The sequence below is a fragment of the Mauremys mutica genome, chromosome 1 (genome assembly GCF_020497125.1).
Source record: "Mauremys mutica isolate MM-2020 ecotype Southern chromosome 1, ASM2049712v1, whole genome shotgun sequence".
In the NCBI taxonomy this organism is placed as follows: Eukaryota; Metazoa; Chordata; order Testudines; family Geoemydidae; genus Mauremys; species Mauremys mutica.
Genome location: NC_059072.1, coordinates 315,340,406 through 315,361,222, shown reverse-complemented (window position 1 = coordinate 315,361,222; position 20,817 = coordinate 315,340,406). Strand labels below are relative to the sequence as shown.

Here is a 20,817-nt window from a genome sequence, read left to right as displayed (position 1 = left end):
GACTCAGACTTTGCGACTCTTCCTCACAATGAGCTAGACTTTGGATCTCTTACTCACACTGATGAACAGCTACTCATCTAAGCAGTTCACTGAAGTGAATGGGGCTGCTTCTGTGAGAAACTGCACACCAGCATGATAAAGACATTCCCAATCTGCCCAGCATGATTCCATCGGAACCACCCTGCCAGGAAATCCTCAGCCAGTGACTACGTCCTTTCACCCTTCCTTATGTGAGAGCTCCCCTGTGTCATGGGGAACGCAGACGAGTCAGGTCAGTTGGTTGCTTATAACTATCCATAACACACCTCTCATGCCTATAACCTGCTTACAACATCTATTAACCATTTTGTAAATGATATATAAATGGGACCCTTACTATAAACCATGACCACTGTTATCATGTGCCCAGGACTTGATAAATGAAATAGGACATTTATATTATTTTTGTCAGTTTGTCAGCTACAACCTCCCTGAAAGTAGTGTTTAATGAACTTGAGAGTACATATAAAACCCTGGTAAAAATAAGCTATAAATTAGAAGGCATCTCAGTTGTGTTTGCCACAGCTAGTTGCACAGTACTGTATATAGGATCCATAGTTTCCAACTACAGATGAGATACAGTCTGTCCTGGATATGTGCAGGCAGCTCTCATTAACTTGCTGTGGCTCCCACTGCAGTCATCTGAGACCTGAATTTGGTCCTTAGTCTTCAAGTACAGTTTGCAACCAAGATCATTACTCCAGCACAACAGCAGGTGGCGTGGGGGCACATGTCCTCTTGATAAGAGACAATAAAGGTATAGTTATTGTAACTACAACTGCTAAGGATAGGGATGGGCAAGGATAGTTAAAATCTAAAAAGACAATTAGCTTCCACATCTTGGGGACACCTATGTCAACAATAAGCATATTCATAACCTGGAAACATTAATTTTATGGATCATATGACAATGTGACTTGACATCTCAATTTCGCTGGCACTGTGAATTAAAGAAACTTAAAATAAAGTTTCCTGGATAGTGGAGTGTTGGAAGCAGATAGCCTTTGTATTACTTTGAGATTCTAGTGAGGTTGAGGAAGTAGAAGGAGAAGATGCCAAAGCTGTAAGATCTGGGGAACACTAGTTGCATTCATGTAATCACACTCACTACAGACACTTGAAACGCAGTGATTAAAAATAGTTAAGACTGTGTGTCAAGCTGCAAGGATTCCCAGAAGATCACCACACAGATGTCTAAGCTCACACAGCAGAAATTACAAAGCAGGCTGCCTGGCACAAAAGGGAAATTTCCCTTTCACACAGAAAACTGGAGAAAGTCTCCTGAAAAATGCTGAAGCATTATAGTACCTAGGGCTCCTAGTTCTAGTAAGAACTGTTAAATAAATAAGAACAACATTTTTGGAAAAATAAATACAAACAAAGTGCCAACGAGGTCAGGATTCTAATTCTAGTTCCCACACCAAATCTTCCAAAATCAACAGTGTGGTTTGGCTGAATGTTATCAATAATTGCTTGCCATGCATTCACATGACATGACTCACCCACGCTGGACTTCCTGCCCATACTTCCTTTGGCTCCCAAACCTAGTTCTGTGCTCAGATATAATTAATAATAATGTCACACGTATTCAGCTCAAACTAGAGTAGAATCCAGGCCTTCAATAAATCATGTATAATAAGGCCTGCAAATAGACAAGCTTATTTGATTTTTCAATTGGATTGATAGTTTGCCAAAGACAGAAATGCTGGGATGCATTAAGCTGTTACTGTAAGAGTTAGGTTTTCTGAAATAATTTTTAATGCCGCATAGCCATTTCAAAAGCACCTATGTGATCTAAGAGCCTAAGGGCTTGTTTATATGAACATTAAGTTTGTGGCAAGCTGGGGTGTGAATCAACCCCACACTAGCCTGTCGCACATTAGCTGTCTGTGTGGACCTTGCAGGCATGTTCCTTAGTGTGCTTGGCTTGACTCCCTTTTCAAATTGGGGTAGATCAAAGTGCACTACGGAACTGTTAGTGCATCAGCATGGTGCACGCAGTGTACGGCAGGCTAGTGCAGAATACATCTGCATCCCAGCTTGCCCTGAACTAAATGTTTGTGTAGACAAGCCTTAAGTGCCATTTTCAAAGGACCTAAGTGACTTAGCATCCTAGGTCAATAGGCTCCTAAGTGACATAGGCACTTGCAAAGGTGTTGAGCACTGGCAACTCCCACTAACTTCAGCTGGAAGCTCCCATTAACTTCAGCTGAGAGTGTTCAGCACTTCTGAAAATCAGGGCTTAGGTGTCTAGAACTGGGCACCCAAAAACCGACGCCCCCGATATGAAGGGGCACTTGAAAATATGTGCTTTAACCTTTGTGTAAGGACTCTGCCAGTGCAGTAGGGGGAAATGAATCCATGGTCCTGCTCCTTCCACTTTGGGGTTTCTCATTTGCCCGGCCAATACTTTCTTACCTCACTGGGGTAAGGTAATTAAAGCTGGTTGGGAATTTGTCAACAAACTGGTTTTTCACCCCAAAATGCCAATTCATTGAAACCAAAACTGTTCATGAAACAGGGTCAGTTTTGACAAATCTTGGCATGACAAATTTGGGGGACTTTTTTTTTTTTTTAATTGTTGAAACATCCCACTTCAACATTTTTGAAACAGAAAGCTTCAGTTTTGAGTCAAAACAACTTTTAGTTTGAAAATTTTAGCAAATTTAGATTTTAAAGAAGCTTTTAAAAAAGGTTGAAATCAAAACAAAATGTTTCAGAATTATTGAAATGAAACATTTTGATTGACCCAAAATAGAAATCAGAAAAATTTAAGATGTGAAAATTTTTCAAGAACTCAAAAATTCTTGCAGGATGGGAAAATCGTTTCCTACCCACCTGTAGTGGTAACACTACATTATTTTTTAAAGTTACTGAAGATCCCCAGATTAAAAAAATTATATAGGTGCCATTTATTAGTACAGAGCGTTGCAACCTGAAACAAACTATTTCCAGGTATATAGAGGAATCATTTTCTTTCCACAGTGAACTGCAGCCACTTCTGGGGTGGACACAGCAACTGTTTATCACTGTATAACACAACAGTTCCAGTCAGTACGTGGAGGGGGAGGGGAAGGAAGAGGAGAAGTAGTGAAGAAGAAGAATACTCTATCCATCTGAAACTGTGGGAGACCGTAGGAAGACAGAATAGGTAAAATTAGTAAAAGCACTCAAAATCAAAGGTGACCTAAGCCCTAGACCTTTTTAAAGGTATTTAGACATTACTCTGCTCAGCATTGCAAGACTTAAGTAATTTAGATGGCTAAAGTACCATTTTCAAAGGTGACTTCGGATATATATCTACACAGGGACAAAAAACCCGCGGATGTGGCTGGCCCAGCTCAGCTGACTTGGGCTCATGGTGTGGTTCGGACTGCAGGGCTAAAAACTGCCGTGTAGATGATCAGTCTCAGGCTCCAGCCCAAACTGTGGGATCCCTCACCCTCGCAGGGTCCCAGAACTCAGGCTCCAGCCCAAGCCTGAACAGCTACATAGCAATTTTTCAGCCTGGAACCTCAGCCCTGCAAGCCTGAGTCAGCTGAGCTGGGCTGGGCCAGCCGTGGGTTTTTTAATCACTATGTAGATGTACCCTTCTGCACCTAGGAGTGCAAGTCTCATTGAAAGTCAATGAGGCTTAGGGCAGATCTACACTACTGCTTAAGTTGATCTAACTTATGTCACTCAGGGGTATGAACATCCCCTCCCCCCCCCGAAGCACACAGGCACTACCTGCCAACATAGCTTCCGCTTCTCGCTGAGGTGGAGTAATTATGCTGACAGGAGAGTCCTTTCCCGGTGGCCTAGCACATCTCACCAGACGCACTACAGCAGCGCAGCTGTGCCGATGTAGCACTTTAGTGTAGACTTGCCCTTAGGCTCCTAAGTGCCTGAATCACATCTGAAAATGGGATTTCACTGTTGAAATGCTAAGCAGAGCAATGCCTAAAAATCTGGGCCGAGTCACTATAAGGCAGGCCTTGATTAACATCCTGCGTTTTTTTAAAAAGCCAGGGGATTTTTCATGACCTCAAGTGTTCAAGACCTCAGTTTTGAATCTCATGTCCCATACTAGATGTATCAAAGATATTTTCCACTCTTTTCTAGAATCCCAGAATATGCTAGGAATGGTCGTTCGGCATCCAAATGAAGATAAAACATATCTTATTAGGAAAAAAATAAAAAATAAAAAAAAACAAAGATGCAGGAAATCTTTTAGGGTAAACTAAAAGAATAACCCAAACCTGTGGGTATTTACCAGTCATCAGAACTCATGGTTTGGAGAGTGTCAGAGATATTAAGCTAGCATAGTTTGGAAAAACAAGTATGTTACTGTAGAACATGGAAGTGTAAGAGATTCAGCTACTAGAGCTGATCTACAACCTGCCCTAAGTACCCAGGTGTGCTGATGTTTCATAATACAAACATCCATGCTATTTTGAAATTTACTCTGTGAGGATTCTTTTGTTTTGAACAGCTATTTATTATAAAGGTGATAGAGGCTTAGCAAAGTATCATTTAACACATCTAATAAAAGAAGAGCTGTGTCACAATTTGTATTTCTGGAAATGGCTTTCAACTGACTTTGCTATTCTTCAATGTTTTATACCAAAAGATTTTTTAGGCACATGGCTTTTCATAAGCACAGAATAAAAATAGATATCTGCCCTTGAGCCTTAAGCCAACATAAAATATTTACAAGGATAGCATGACAACAAGTGTGCTTCAGTCAGTGTAAGAATTTGGAATTCCCCTGATAAGCTGAGAATCTGTGAAGTGTTATCACACTATTTATACCAAGTGTTATAAGGCAAATTCTTACACTGAGGTATATGCATCCAAAGAAAATTCAACCTACTTTATAAATCCTCAAGCAGAGAGGGATAAAAATCCTTTTATTTCACCTGTCAGCAGATTCTTTGTTACTGCTCTGAACTACTTAATTTTCTTAAATACCATATGGAATACACAGAAATAATCATTTTCCACTGTGGGTAAGTAGAATCACTGTCTTTAAAATTTGTTGAAATTAAGTTAAAAAAATCATACCATATGCCAAAGAAAAAACATATCTGTAAACAAAGGAGTATTGTGATTTTTAAAAAATGCTTATTTTAAGCCTAAATATATTTTTTAAGCTCTGTACTGTAGTTCTGTTTTCTCTGCCCTGGTCTACTATCTAAGGGCTGTTTTGTGCTTTTAAGCCAAAGATTCTGATGACAAGGTGAAAGCATAATGTCTCTCCTCCCTGACCAACTCAGCCAGTGGAGTAGGGAAAAACGAGGACATGGCCTACTTCTTGGTTTGAGGTTTCTAGGGCTGCTGGCCATGCAGGACTCCACAGGGCCTTGTGCCCTAAAGGTCCTGATCCAACTCACCGAAATCATTGGAAAGATTCCACAACACGATGACTGGAATTGTGGCTTTCCCATGAGCAGCATCTTCTTGTAGCCTGTCCCCACATTGCACAACCACAGGTGCTACTAGTCACAAGCTACCCCTGCATTTCCACAGTGAGCAAACTGTGTGCATGTGCATGTTTTGTGTATGTGTGATAAAGGGATGGTTGTATTTTATATGACCAAGGGGAATGATTTAGCACTTTTATGAAGTCATTGGATGCATATGAAGAGCAAACAACTAGTAATTGATAGATTAAGTATCCTCATGCTAACTGGTGGCTGCTGACCAGGCTGTTAAAAGTCCAGTCGGTGGCACAGCAGGTTAAGGCAGGCTCCCTGCATGCCCTGGCTCCGCACACCTCCTGGAAACAGCCAGCATGTCCCTGCAGCTCCTAGGCACAGGGGTGGCCAGGGAACCTCCGCACGCTGCCCCTGCCTCGAACACTGGCTCCGCAGCTCCAATTGGCCAGGAACCGTGGCCAATGGGTAAAGTTGGGGCAACGCCTGTGTGCACGGGCAACACCTTGGGGCACAGGCAGTGTGCACCAAGCAGAGCCACCTGGCCGTGCCTCCACCTAGGGGTCAGACACGCCGGCGGCTTCCAGGAGCAGCGCGGAGCCAGGGCAGGCGTGGAGCCTGCCTTAGTGCCACTGCGTTGCTGACCGGGTGCCACCCAGCTTTAGCCCACACTCCGAAGCCCCTGCCCCAGGTTGGAACTCCCTCCTGTACCCTAACTCCCTTCCAGACCCTGAGCTCCCTCCTGCACCCCAACTCCCTACCCCAGCCCTGAGCCCCCTCTCATCCCCAAACTACCTCCTGGAGCCTGCACCCACTCCTACACCACAACTCCCTGCCCCGAGCCTCCTCCCTCACTCCAAACCCTTGGCCCCAGACCCATCCCAGAACCTGCACCCCCAGCAGGAGCCCTCACCTCCTCCTGCATACCAACCCCCTGCCCCTGCCCCAGCCCAGAGCCCTCTCCCTCACCCTGAATCCCTAATTTCTAGCCCCCTCCCAGAGCCCCCCGCTGGAGCCCTCACTCTCTTCTGCACCCCAACCCCTGGCCCCAGCCTAGTGAAAGTGAGTGAAGGTGGGAGAGTGAACGATGGAGGGAGGAGGGCTGGAGTGAGTGGGGGCGGGGCCTCAGAGAAGGGGTGGGGCAAGGATGATCATCAGTTTTGTGCAATTAGAAAGTTGGCAACCGTAACGCTAACTGTATAATGAAGTGTGGCAGTACTGAATGCACAGCAGGTGGATAATCTATATAACTAAAAATATATAGTTCCCAGTAGTCTCATTTTGGGAGGTGCCACTTTATCAGCTCTAAGAAAATAAGATTGTTTGGTTTCTCAAGAGGGAAGGGGAAAGAACAAACAGTTCTGACAGATCACCTGAATGCTTTGTGCAGCAAGATTTGCTTCACAGTAGCTTGCTTAAAATGGGAAATGGCATTACAAAGAATTAAACACATTTGGTATTTTTTATATTCTGAACTAATCGCAAAGGAGTGCAGCAAGCAGCACTGCTGCAATGGCCCATTGCATGAAGGGAGGGATGATCATGTGCTTAAGGGTCAGACATAGGTGCTGGAACTAGGGGTGCTGCTGCACTCCCTGGGCTTGAAGTGTTATATACAAGGTTTACAGTTTGGTTCCATGGCTCTCAGCATCCCCACTATAAAAAATGTTCCAGCACCGCTGGGTTCAGAACTGAAGGTCAAGATACCTAGGTTCTATTCTCAGCACTGCCATAGTTTTCCTGTGTGACCCTGGACAGTAATTTACACACTGTGCTTTTGCTTCCCCACATGGGCCAGATTTACTTCATTGGTTCCTTTGATCAGGAAGGAAGAAGTATCAGGGTTGACTGACGTAATTATGATTTAAATCAGAAAGAACAAAACCTTGATTTAAATCATCAGTTTTAATCATGTATTTAAATTGTAATTTTTAGTTATTTTCTGAAAGAAAAGTTGATTCTCATTGATTGTTAACCATTCAAACTTACTGATTTACAACTAAATATAGCCTTTACACTAAATGTGGTACTTCTTTTTGCTAACTGGGACAATACACAGGATCTATACACATCTATTTCCAACTCAAGACTGAAATAAATGGTGGAAACTGGTGTCTGCCCTATGTACCTGAGGGTGAGGGAGGAGAAAGACAGACACACACACATTTATTTAAGCAATTATACAGCTTAAACATAACATTACAAATCTGAATAAATTTAACATTTTATATTATGTTTGAAAATGGTGAATTATGCATTTCTTATTTACTAGATTATTTTCTACTTGTGATTTGTGTCAAGTTCTATCTGGAAGGAAATTGAAATTCAATTAAAATGTGCAAATGCTTATGTGTAAGATCATAAGAGAAAAAGTTTATCAAAACATGCTTTGCATTTAAAACTAACTGATTTATTAACACAGGGATTATTATCGGTAGTTAGTAAATTGCAGAGATTGTTTCTGGTCACCATGTCCTTCATGGTTTTATTTAGAACTAGTAGATCTCATCCACTCACAGCTAATTTTTATTCATAGATTGGAGGAGGAAAACAAGCTTTCCTCTTTTTCCTCCTCCCAGTTGTTTGTTTTTTAAAAACTTTGAATGAAGTAGTCATTGAACTGTACAAGCTGAATAGACTGAAATGAAGAAAATATTCTCTCCCTGCACCTGCAGTAGAGGAGACTGCTGTCAAAAGCTGGTTTAGCACTTCAACAAACTCTGGATCCAGGTGCTCAACTGGTGACTTTCACCAGATCAGTGGTCTTACTTTCTTTAAAACTTTGGCAGTAAATATGTACTGCTAATGTTAATTGTTTTATTTCATTTAAAATTACTTTAATAGATTATAGTATGTTTAGGCTTTAACATTTAATGTTTAAAATTTTAAACAACTTTATTCTTAAAGATAAAAAAGTGTTTAATTTTTTTTATCTAATTTTTTTGATTTTAAAAAAAATCAATTTGTACCCATCCTAAAAAATATTGCAACCACGCTCCTTGCAGATAACCCCTTCTTCTGCAAGCACATAGTGGGTGAGATGCGTAATGCCAGTTTTTTGTCCATTGTGGTGAATACAACCTGGTATTACTAATATACTAACAGGGATGTTTTGAGTCTAAATCCATTAATGTTTGCAGATCTTCACATGGATGGTACTATACAAATGCCAAATTATTAGTCTGTAGTTTCAAAAGTTCTGACAGTTGCTTCTGTACAATGCAAAAAACCACACACACACACACACACACACACACACACACGCTCAGTTTGACAAAATTTTCATTTAAGAGGAAGCAGTGCACAAAATATATTGTAATCCCCCGTCCTCATCTCCTACACAAAATGACTTTCTAAGCCCTGAAAGATTTACAGCCTGGTTAATCTATAACATTTGTTTTCTCTAAACACTACTTTAAACTTCTTCAAAATACTGTACAGAGTTGCCATATGATGCATAATATTTGCGCCCATATTATGTCTCATATGTCCCTAGGGTGCAGAATTTATGTTAACATTTGATGCCACTAAAACATTCCAGAGCTAGGGAAATATTTTTTTCATTTAATCATTAATGTTTTAGTGCAATAACTGACCAAAGGGAAAATATGGTGACATAATATTACAGAACTGTTTAAGAGTTGAAAATATGATTCAAGTTAGGAAAAATATTTTAATTTACTGTTTAGAGTGATTTCATTGCCAGAAAGATAGGATATATTTATACCCTTTGTAGATTTTAGAACGATCAAGAACTCAAAAAGATACATAAATATCTTAGTTGCTGTTAGGTTTTTAAACGGCCAAACCAAAAATAAATAAATAAAAACAAGAGAAAACAAATTCATCTGGATTTTTAAAATCAAAATTAAGGCAAAAAAATCTAGGCAATTTAAGTTTACTCTATGAATGATTATTACCTGAGATCTTCAACCGATGTCAAAAAACAGCTTATAGTTTGTACAGGACCTTGTATCTCAAAACACTCAACACACTGTATATAAAGAATCATTTTACCTACCATGGAAATACAATCATTTCTGAGATCAAAGCACAACCACTATGGGACAGCATTTTTAGAACAAGATATGAAGAATAACTTAATTGAAGCTACAGGGAGAATTAGGTAGGCAGATTATTGGAGCTGAAATTTGGCAAGGGACCTAGGGTTAACTACTCTTAAATGTGAATCAAGGCCAACTCTTGAAAAATTAATGATCAAGCGATCAAGGCCTTGATTTCACATCTTATCCAGAAGCAAGCACTTCAAGCTGCACGGTGTTGCTTAAGTTTTTCTGGGACATTGGTTCACCACTGATTCAGAGGGAAGAGTGCCACCTACTGAGTTATCAGTTATACTTCCTGTAGCTTGCGGGTGGTTTTCCTTGGTGATCTACAACCCAGCTAGCCATTCTTAAACCTGTGCCTCTTACAGATTATTTTATATGCTCACAGAGGCATAGCTACAGATACCAATGTACTTGCAATCAATAAACCTTACCCACTGTACTGTATCTATACAGAATGCAACATAGTCAATCACCCTTTTATTTGTCTATCATCATCACCTACATGAGTGTAAAACTGGCACAAGATCTGAATCAGGCCTCACTTCTCAGGGATCTCTCTGTCCACAAATAACTGTTTTGCTGAATTTCATGTTTACATAAACAATTAGATATCATGCCATATTATTCAACCTTTGCATAAGCAGGTGCAACCACACTGATTAAATTTGGTCAACCAAGGACAAACAAATTACATTTCTTAGGACATTAATGGGATAAGCTAATGGCACACAGGATGTTAGAGTCCACAATACTATTTGCCATTAATGGGGAATTTGCAGCTATTACAGCCATAAACATGGAGAAGCTGAGACTATACCCACAAATTTGAACACCATTTCATAAGAAAAAAACCCAGGGTTCTCTGGTTTTGTGTCAGCCTAGTTATTTTAACCCCTCCTCTGTTCTTCTTCTCTGTTTCAACATTAGTGTTATATTTGTCTTAAAGACTTTACTTCTGTCTATATACTGAACAAAAAGTGATTATTTTAATGAAAGAAGGTTACACAGAAAACATTTAACAGCACAGCTTGCTAGACTCATCCTAAATGCCATGTATGGAATGCTGAGCTCCACATTACACCTAGTGGTTGAATGTTGACCTTTCCACCCAGACTCTACATTCCACTTCTGATATTTCACAGTTCCAGTTACCTAAAAGAAACAGTGAATATGTCCACCCTTGAAAAAAAAATGGCAGAGAGTCTTGGGGCTCAGGTCTACAGACTTGGGCTCATGATAAAAATAGCCATGTAGAAGTTCTCACTTGGACTGGAGCTTGGGCTCTGAAACCCAAGGAAGGGGATGGGTACTCCAGCTTCCAGAGAAGAGAAAGGTAGAGTTGACTGGAGAGCGTCTCCCATCGGCGCAGTGCACTGAAGACACCAGGATAAGTCGACCTAAGCTACGTCAACTCCAGCTACGTTATTCATATAGCTGGAGTAGAGTAACTTAGGTTGACTTACTTCGGTAGTGAAGACAAGCCCTAAGAGGTAACTGGGGTAATTAAAATTTGCATAGTGGTTTCCAAATAGGATTTCATAGTAATTTCTGCTCTTCACCTCTGAGGTGTGTGTGGCACTTGCTTTTTCTTTTGTATGAGTGTCAATAATTCATTGAAAGATATTGAAAGTGCACAGAACTGTGTAGAACTATACAATTGTGTATGCAGGTAACCCACTGGTCAGTGTGTATTACACCACCCTGCTCTGTGCCCAGTGGACAGAGGATGTGATTTGGTTACAGCCCCTAGCTACAGAGCTGGCTCTTTTGCTTACGCTGTTGGAGACACTTGAGCATTTAAGTCTGGAAGTGCCTAGTTCAATCCCCGGTGTGCTGGCCAAGATGACAGCCATAGAGACAACTTTGATGCTCTACTTCAAAGGCTAGTTTTTGGCCTCTTTAACAATTTGAACCAGTATGTCTTTCAGTTCAGGAGGCTCGGACTTCTGTATTTACCAGATACTTTTTGCTGTATATAAGATGTGTAATCGCTGTAACACTGAAATTGCTGATGTAAAGTAGTTTACAAATTTTGACATTTGGATGCTTCAAACAAATGTAAGCTTCTGCCAGGCGTGGTCCACAGCATCAAGGGCCAGGTTCAAATGTCTACAGGTTCTTTTTATAATTAACAAACACCACCAGCTTGAATGCCCACCCAGAAACATGGGGAAAAACTAAATATCTTCTCTGAGTGCCCCTAACAGCCATACTTCCCCTCTTGCAAGCACTGAGTCTGAGTATATAACAAGGAAATACTTCATTAATGGAACTATCATCAACTTAGGAAAACGCAACAACAATATATGAATAATAAGTAAAGTGCCCATAACAAGAATATCCTTAGCTATAGTCCTTTATCTTAATTCGCCACCCAGGGGTAAGAACGTTCAATACACAAATATCCCTTTAACCCATCACTTTCCCCCTTTTCCCTGTGCTTCACTCCACTTACAGTTAGGGGTCAGTAGTTAGTGTAGCCCCAGAGTCTAGGAATGTACTCAGCCAGGCCTGTCTCTAGCCCCTATAGGAAATGCTGTCTAATCTCGTCCTCTCAGTTCAGTCTCAATAGCCCACCAATTTGGAGTTTGGGTACATTTCTAAAGACACATCCCTTAAGTGTCACTTGGAGGCTTTCTGGGTAGAAAGCTTATGAAAATGCACTCTCTGTAGTCATACTTTCCCCTCTTCACCAACAGATGGTGGTAGATGTCTGTTACAGCTTTCCCCCTATTCCATTTTGTTTCTTACAGCTGTCCCCTTACTCCATTTTGTTTTTGTTCTCCTCCTGTGGCCGCCCCTCCCCGGCTGTTAAGTTGTTTACCAGTGCCACTGCCCTTCTCAAAGGAAGGGCCCCTTAAGTCGTTTACCAAGAGCCATTGCCCTTCTCAAAGGGATGGCCACTTATGCTGCCCTGTTCAAAGGGTTGGTCCTGTTATCACCTTGTTAAACCTGGGCTTTGTGTAGGGTAGGCAATGTCCAGAGCTGCAAGACCTAATGTGTTTTTGAGATCCTGGGCATGAGTCATAGGCCTCATGTGCTTTTGAGTCCTGAGGTGTGAACTCACACCTATTGTCCAGGACTCTGCCCAGGCACGTCTCTGTGCTCACCTGCAGTTTTTCCCTGTGTCTCCTCCCTTGTGACAAAGGGAGCCTATCAGGATTACTGGCGGGAAACTGCCTGAGTTTGTCTTTAAAAAACAGGCATTTTGAAACAAACATCAGAAAGGTTCCTGCATTGCTGCCTGATCTGATCAGCCAGGGGGTCTGGAGGGTCCTTTCTCTGCTCTCGTTTTATTTTTGAGCATACCCCCATTTTTAACCCCCCCCCCCCCCACGAAGAACGAATTGCTGCCTGAGAGACCTCCTGATTATCGAGACCGTACCGAGTCCTCCTTGCTACTTCTGATGTTGTTGCTGCTTCTGCCTTTGCTGCTGCCTTGGGGACTGGTAAGAATCCCTCTGTGAAACTTACTACACTTTTATTTTATTATTTTAGCTGCTGGCTCTGTTTCCCCAGCACACAGACTCAAGCTAAACCTTAGTCTGTGTCTTAAAACCTCTCTTAAACTCTGTGGCGCTTTGCCGCTAAAAATAAGTTTGTGCCCCCGCTAAGCTCTGCTCCAGTGGGCTTTGCTTCGGGGCTCACTGCTTTCAGCCGTATCCACTGCTGCAGCCACCATCCCTTGGCTTCCTTGGGGGCTGCCTTGGGAGCTGTATCCTGGGCACATACCACTCTGCCCTCTGTAACTTTCTCATAGCATAAGGTGCACCATAGGTTTTGCTTTTTAGTCTAATAAGTCATAGTTTGCTAAGATTGTAGCGCTTGTAAGTTTCACCTGCCTTGCTATAGTTTGCTGTTTTGTTGCTCCATATAGTTGCTTGTTATAGTTTTGCTTAGAATTGTGATATTTGTTGTTTTGCCTAGTCATTAGTTAAGATAGATTTAAAAAAGCCATTGCCTGGTTGTATTCTGTACCTGTTTTGTTACTTTGTATAAGCTGCTTGTCATTTTATATAAGTTTAAGTAAGTTAGACGATAGATAAGGTTTTTTGCTGTTTGAATTCGTCTTCCCGCTGTCCCGATCTCTCCCTGAACTTTCCCGTGTCTGTTTTTCCCCCGCTCCAATCTCCCCCTCTGTGTACTTCTCCGTGTCTCCCTGTTGTAACCCTTTGCTGCTTTTTCCCCCCGCGTCTGCATCACCCTCCGAACTTCCCAAACCCCTTGCTGCTTCTCCCCCTGTGTAACTTCCCAAACCCTTTGCTGCTTCTTTCCTCTTTTTTTTTTGGGTGTCCGCTTGTTGCTTAAACCTCCCTCTAGCCCTTCTTTACACTTCTCTGCTGCCTCTCCCTGTATCCACTGTGTTTGTGCTCCCGCTTCTCCACTGCCCCTCCCCTACCGAAGATCACCATCACACTGCTCCGTTTGTCTTCACCCCGCTGCTCCGCAGCTTCCCTGAAGTGCTCTCCGCTGCTGCAACCTGCTTCTTCCCTCAGCCGTCTCCCCCATTCTCCACGTGCCTTCCCATCGCTTGCACGTTCAGCACCCTCCCCTCTTGCTGCTCCCAGACTCCCCTTAAGTGCACTCCGGCTGCTCTTGTCTCCCGTACGTCCAGCCCGCAGGCTCCTGAAGACTGCTCTGGGCTTCACCCCGCAGGGCTTCAGAGTCTCTCGCTGCTTGCAGCTGCACTCTCCTCTCATCAGTTGCCACTGATCATTCACCCCCCCTCCCCACTCCTGTTTCTCGACCCAGCCTTTAGGTACACTCTTGCAGATTATCTGCTATCACAGCCTCACAGATTAAGTCATTAATTTTCTTTTATACTGTTACATTGCATAATTTCACTTATTACCCATATTGTATCATTGCACTGTGATTCACATTTTACTTGTTGTTATAACACCCCATTGGTTGTCTCCACTTTTCTGATATACTTTGTATTGCATTGAAGCTACCCTTTTACTTTGCATTTCTTTTGGGTACATTTTGCATTCCACACTGTATCTAAAGTTGTTCCTATATAAAGTTGAGTTGCTTATTGACTGTACTGTATCCCATTGTGCTGAACCCCACTTACTGTACCCCACTGTTAGAACTCCCTACACTGTTCAATAAGAACCCCCCCATCATTGTCTATTGTAAACACCCTATACACCCCATCCATCGTATTTCATTGTTAAATTCCCACCACTTCCTTTTTCCTTTAATAAAGAAATTAATTGGCACCCCACCTGTGTGGTAATTGCTCCCCAAGATCCCATATACCTGCGGGCAGGGACAGTAGAGAGCTCCTGCCCCCATGGAGTTCTGTTCGCTCTTTTCCCTGTTCGTCTACAGTTAACTCCCTATCCTCTATAGCTTCAGGCTACATGGCTTATACAGACAAAGAAAATATCTAGAAAAATATCTAACTTTGCAATGAGTAATACTGCAAGCTCTGAATACTTGTAGGAATAGTTGAGAAATATTGTAGGATACCATATTTTGCTGCGAGATACCATATATGGGCAGGATTGCATTGTGACCTTTATGCAGAGCTGAACCTCTGCAAGAGGAGCACAAGAGAGACTGTGCTTCAGCTAGGAGCAGTCTCTATTAAAGAGCTACTCTACAGGCAGTGGGGTGTGCAGTCTGCTCTATCCCTTAGTGGAACATTTTCTCCCTCCACTCTGTGTGCTGGCCTCTCTCTCAGGTCATCTGGTGTGGAGAGGAGTCTCCGCTTGTTTCTTAGGGTGAGGAGCAGAAGCTAGAAGTCCTTACTCTCCACAGAGTGCAGGGAGCATCAGGACTGCTATTAGGAGAGGTTGTGGCACAGATGGGCAGCTTCTTGCACACCCCAATGTTCTGTGCAGTCTGGCAAGGACCATTGCGACTGCCCCAGATGATTTTGTCTAAACAATCTCTGTAGTAACTTTAAAATCTCTCCTCTTTTCCTCTAAATAACTATTGTTAAAGATAAAGGGCCCAACTCTTACTCATGCAGCAGTTCCACTGAAGTCCCATGCAAACAAGGGAACTCCTTGTATGAATAAGGATGACAGGATTGGGCCCTGTAGCGGGTCAGTCACCCCAGTCCAGTGTGGAAGGAGTTAAAAACAGCCCTGAGAAAGGGCTGCCCCAGGGAGCCAGTCAGGAGCAGGCTTGAGGCACCCAATCAGGGCCCAGCTGGGCCAGTATAAGAAGGGCTAAGGGAGGAGCGGGGTCAGACTCTCTCTCTAGCTTTGGAGAGAGATGGGCCTAGCTGCCTGAAGGAGCAAAGGGTACCTTGGACAGAGCAGTGCTGGGGAAGGGGCAGGCTGAGCTGAGGAGCTCCAACCTGGCAACTCCCCAGGCTGAGGCCTGGATAAAGGCCTACGCAGGTACTGGGACTGGGAGGTACAGCCCGGGAATAGGCAGAAGCAGCTAGTCCAACTCCCTAGCCAATGATGAGCGGCCATTACTGACTGCGGTTTGCCCCAGTGAGAGGGGGCTAGTGGCAGTAGCCACTGAGGCAAGGTTGGTATAGCGGGTTGGGGGGGTTCCCCTGGGAGGGAAGACCCAGAGTGTGGGGGTTCTGCTGGGGCAGAACCCTGAGGTAAAGGGGCACCGGGGTCTGTGAGAGACACGGGGGCCTGAGGCAGGAGAGCCACCAGCCCGCAGAGGGTGCTCCAAGGCTGAAAAGAGCCAATTCCCAGGATGACCAGTGGGAGGTGCCACACCAGTGAGTCTCAATCTTGCTACAGGCCTCCAAGTAGGGACTACTGCAGTAAAAAGGTACGATGGTTACACCGATGAGGAAATGTCTTTGATTAAATTATATTAAACAGATAGAACATTCTGACTCCATTTTCTCACACTGGGGCAACAAATACATTATGGGGCAGACCAATAATAAGTAGAATATTGATAGCTAGCTAGCCAGATAAGACAGAGTGTAGCAATACCTTCCTCCCAGACGTATGCACAGCAATAATCTTCAGATCCAACTAACAAGGCCAGTGTTTACAGGATCTCTTAGGGCCCAATCTTGTGAGCATCTTCATGTCTCACCAATAGGAGCTGAATGTGCTCAGCACCTCCCAGGATAAGGACCACAGTCTATTCTTTATTTGTGGCTGCTACAAAACAGCTGAGAATTGCCTTTGTCATCCAGTCAAAAATGCGCTGAATCTAAAGACACACGAGTTCAGCTGCTTATGTACAGTGCCTGAATAAATGAAGAGGAAAATAAATTTATTCCTTTGCTCACTTGATTGAGTATATAGTCATCTGTAGGGGAAATGAAGTTATTTATTTTATTTATTTGCATATATACACAATATTATCTATCAGTACAGTTCCTGTTTTCCTCTTGCTTTGGATTTATAAAAGAAATTAGTCTGACAATTTACAGCTCAAGTCTGTTGATACCGAGTCTGAAAATTGCCTTTGAAAATTAACATTGTATTTCTAAGACTGCGTGCACTAAGGCTGAAATGTAGCATAGCAACTTTAATGTGTCTCATTTACAGTACCTGACATAATATTCTTGTGAAAAAAAACGGTCATGAAAAATCCATCTACAAAAACTGCATAACACACACTTTATTTATTTGGAACTGACAATTATTCAGGATTCTAACTTATCATGAAGCCACATGATTTCTTCAGTATAGAGGGAGTCTAAAGTTACCACCACTAAAGACCAAAACAAACACTTCCCAATCCAGCCATGTGTGTGAAATGTAGCTAAATTATGGTGTTAGATGGCGCTGAGACCTCCCTACTAAGTATGAGTATTTAGAGGAGGGTGGGTAGGTGTGTGAGAGAGAAAGATTTTGGCTCTTTACCATTACAAATAGACTCAAACAGAAAAGACCCCTGAGGTCATCCAGTGCCTCTCTTTACCAGAGTTGGCATTGTTCTCTGCTCTACATTTACTGGTGTTTTGTCCAATCCAGTTTTAAAGGTGCCAAAATCATGTAATGTCCCTTTGGACTCACCTCCTGGTCATTCAACTTTGACCTGTTTGGAAAGACTGAAAAACTTGCAGGGAGCAACTTTCCTATACAGAATATTTCATTTTATTAATTAAAATAATGACAAACTTGAAGCAAAACAACTTCTACTTAACGCCAGAAAAAAATGTAACCCTGTAGCCTGAGGAGTGGAGTTTAGAGCTTGAGTTCCAACCTGAGTTGCAACTTCAAAGCCCTATCTATACTGATATTTTTAGAGTGCTAGCATGAGCCCCGCTAGCCCAACTTTGTCTACCTGGGCTGAAAGGTTTGCTGCGGTGGGTTGTGTAGACATGCCTTAACTGTCCTCAGTCACTCTTAGGCCATATCTACACAACAGACTTCTACCATCAGAGCTATGTTCATCAGGAGTGTGAAGAGGGGTAATCCCTGACCAACAGAGTTGTCCCAGCAAAAACCTCTAGTGTAGACACAGTTTTTCTGGCAAAGCTGTGCTTTCACCACCATAGCTTGTTTTGCTCAAGGTTGGAGAGTAAGGGGGGGGGGGGCTGAGACATGCTGGAATAAACTACACCAGTGAAAGTGTAGTTTTGCCAGTATAAGCCACATCCATCCTAGGAGCGCTTTGCCGGTATAATATATCACTATAGCTATACTGCCAAGCATTCCTATCATAGACCTGGCCTAAGTGACATTTCCTATGCCAGAATAGCTATAGAACATTAAATGCAATGTGGTCTGTTTTGCAGGGGAAATTGTGCCTGAAGGAACAGAAAGGACACGGATGCTGAATGTGTGGAACATGTGGAGACAAGTGAACAGAGAGAGAATGGGCCTGATCCTGCAGTCCTTAATCCTGTAAAAATCTTGTTGCACTTAGTAAGATTTTTGCAGAAGAAGCAATGTAGGCACATGCTGGATACAGTTTGTATGAAAGAGCCAAGAATAGTGGAGCTTTTAGGATGTACAGCTCCCTGGATACCACTCTGTTAAAAGTAGAAATTTTATATTGTAAGCAAGTCATTTTGTCCTAGCATTCCTTGACAATCTCTCAGAGAAGCAGAAGTAGGATTTTTCCTGGACATAGCACAGGCTCAAACTGGGGCATTTCTGCTCTTGATCAAAATCCAGGACTGCTTCCCAAAGAGAATCAAATTCCTTTATGGCCAAGGTGCTGGCTCACTTCTGAGGCAGTCAACGAAGTAGAGTTTAGCTGGAAGGGGGGAGAGCGCAAAGTCTCTGCTTGACTCTGCTGTCTCTGTATCTCAGTCCTAGCACCTCCCAAAGGGGCAGTACTCCCCAGAATCTGACTGATGTGGGATGGGGTGTCTTGACCTGGGTCTCTGGCTAGGCATGTGGATAACAAGGATTGCTGATGTTGTTTAATCATTTCAATTCAGGCCAGGTACCATGCCTACAGCACTTGGCATGCTTGAACCCTGACGCTGACTATAAAAGGTTACTGCAATATTAGCCTTAAATAACAAAAATAAATGTTATAGGCATTTAGATATTACCTTTAATAATAGCAAGTAACATACTTTCAGACAAGTATGATTTTTTTAAATGAAAGCTAATTCCTTTAAAATAACTGGTAAAATTAGCAAGTTTAGTTCTGCCATAAAATAGCAACATTGGGAGATTAACCAGCTTAACAATTGTTAGTCTTGCTTGACTTACAAGTTGCTCAAAAGTAATTTTTTTCTCCTCATAATTGAAAGGAATTATGTCAAACTCCACTACTGAAATTCCAGCTAACTAAATTTAATGGCCCAATGACTCATCACCAAAGACAGACATGAAAGCAAACCATATGACCGATGATACTCACAGGTGGCTTGAGATTTCCATTGGAAGAGCCTGGAAACTATCTGTATTTTATTTTTATTTTTTTAAATGAGGAAGGATGGTCTTGTAGCGAATGCACTGGACTGGGAGTTGAAGTTTGGGTTAGAGTCTCAGCTTTGCCACAGACTTCCTTTGTGACTCCCCAAATATCACTTAGGGCCTGATTTCTGCATAGATATTTGCATGCCTCATCTGCACATGCTCTGTTACATGCATGCATAAGCAAGTCACGGATTTGGACATGGCCACAGCTAGCTAGGTGCTCTTCTGGCCCTGTAATACACAAATCCCCAGCCTCTGCAAAAACAAGTAGGCATGCATGAAAACATCTGCTCAATGTGTGGTGGCAGTCGCAGATGTTTTCATGCAAAGTGGCTGGAAAATAGCCATAAAGAAGCAGCCAAATTTCCTCTGGTGTAAGGGAACTCTTCCAGGACGCATAAATTTGATGTAGCTGATGCTACACCACTAACTTTCTCTATCTGCAAAGGGACATAACAGGGACAGGATCAGAGCAAACCATGCTCAGGCCAATTCTCAGCCAGTGGAGTGGTTCTTATTAGTTAATGGACATAAAACTTAGAATAGCCAAAAGGTTGCTCTAAGTGAAACGGGGGACTGGTTCAACCCTTTACAATCCTCAAGATTCGTGGGTGGAAAGAGAAAGTTACTCATCTTGCAGTAACTGAGGTTCTTCGAGATGTGTGTCCTTGTGGGTGCTCCACTCTAGGTGACGGTGCGTCCTGGCGCTGTTGATTGGAGATTTTCGGTAGCAGTGCCTGGTTGGGGCGCACGCACTCAGTTGGTATCTCCCGCCTCGTTGGAATCTTCCTGAGTGCGTGTGCCCCACACCCTCCTCAGTTCCTTCTCTACCGTGGAGAATCCTACTAGTACTCCAAAGTAGAGGGGAGGAGGGCAGGGAGTGGAGCACCCACAGGGACACACATCTCGAAGAACCTCAGTTACTGCAAGGCGAGTAACTTTCTCTTCTTCTTCGAGTGCTGTCCCTGTGGGTGCTCCACTCTAGGTGATTGTATAGCAGTACCCACTACGGTTGGTGGGACTTTGGAGATGCGGCAGTGAGTACTGTAGATAGTACTGTATGGCCTACTATGGTGTCAGCCGTGGTGTCTTGCGTGAGAGCATAGTGTTTTGCAAACGTGTGTTCAGATGACCATGTAGCCGCTTTGCAGATGTCAGGAATGGGAACGTTATGTAGGAAGGCAATGGATGTCGACATGGCTCGAGTGGAATGAGTTCTAATGCCTTCGGACGGTTGAAGATTTTTCTCACGGTAACAGGATCTGATACAGTTAGAGATTCACTTGGATAGGCGTTGTTTAGAGATAGCCGTGCCTTTCGATCTTTCGGCAATGGAAACAGTCATGGAGACTTGCAAAATGGTTTAGTCCTGTCTAAATAAAAGGCGATTGCTCGCCTGACGTCGAGAGTATGCAGGGTTGCCTCTTGCGGAGTCTTGTGAGGTTTGGGATAGAAAGTAGGTAA

General features: G+C 42.9%; 1 protein-coding gene across 6 annotated transcripts in view; it reads right to left on the bottom strand.

Moving 5' to 3' along the window:
* The window catches only part of STARD13 (StAR related lipid transfer domain containing 13), a 518,446-nt gene that overhangs the window by 339,142 nt on the left and 158,487 nt on the right, over positions 1-20,817 (bottom strand). The window contains exon 1 of one of the 6 annotated variants that reach the window (XM_045016217.1): positions 16,450-16,675. The exons of the other annotated variants lie outside the window; for them this stretch is intronic. The gene's annotated coding sequence lies outside the window, so the exon portion shown is untranslated. Of the gene's footprint in view, positions 1-16,449; positions 16,676-20,817 lie in introns of those variants that run through there. 6 annotated transcript variants of the gene reach the window in all.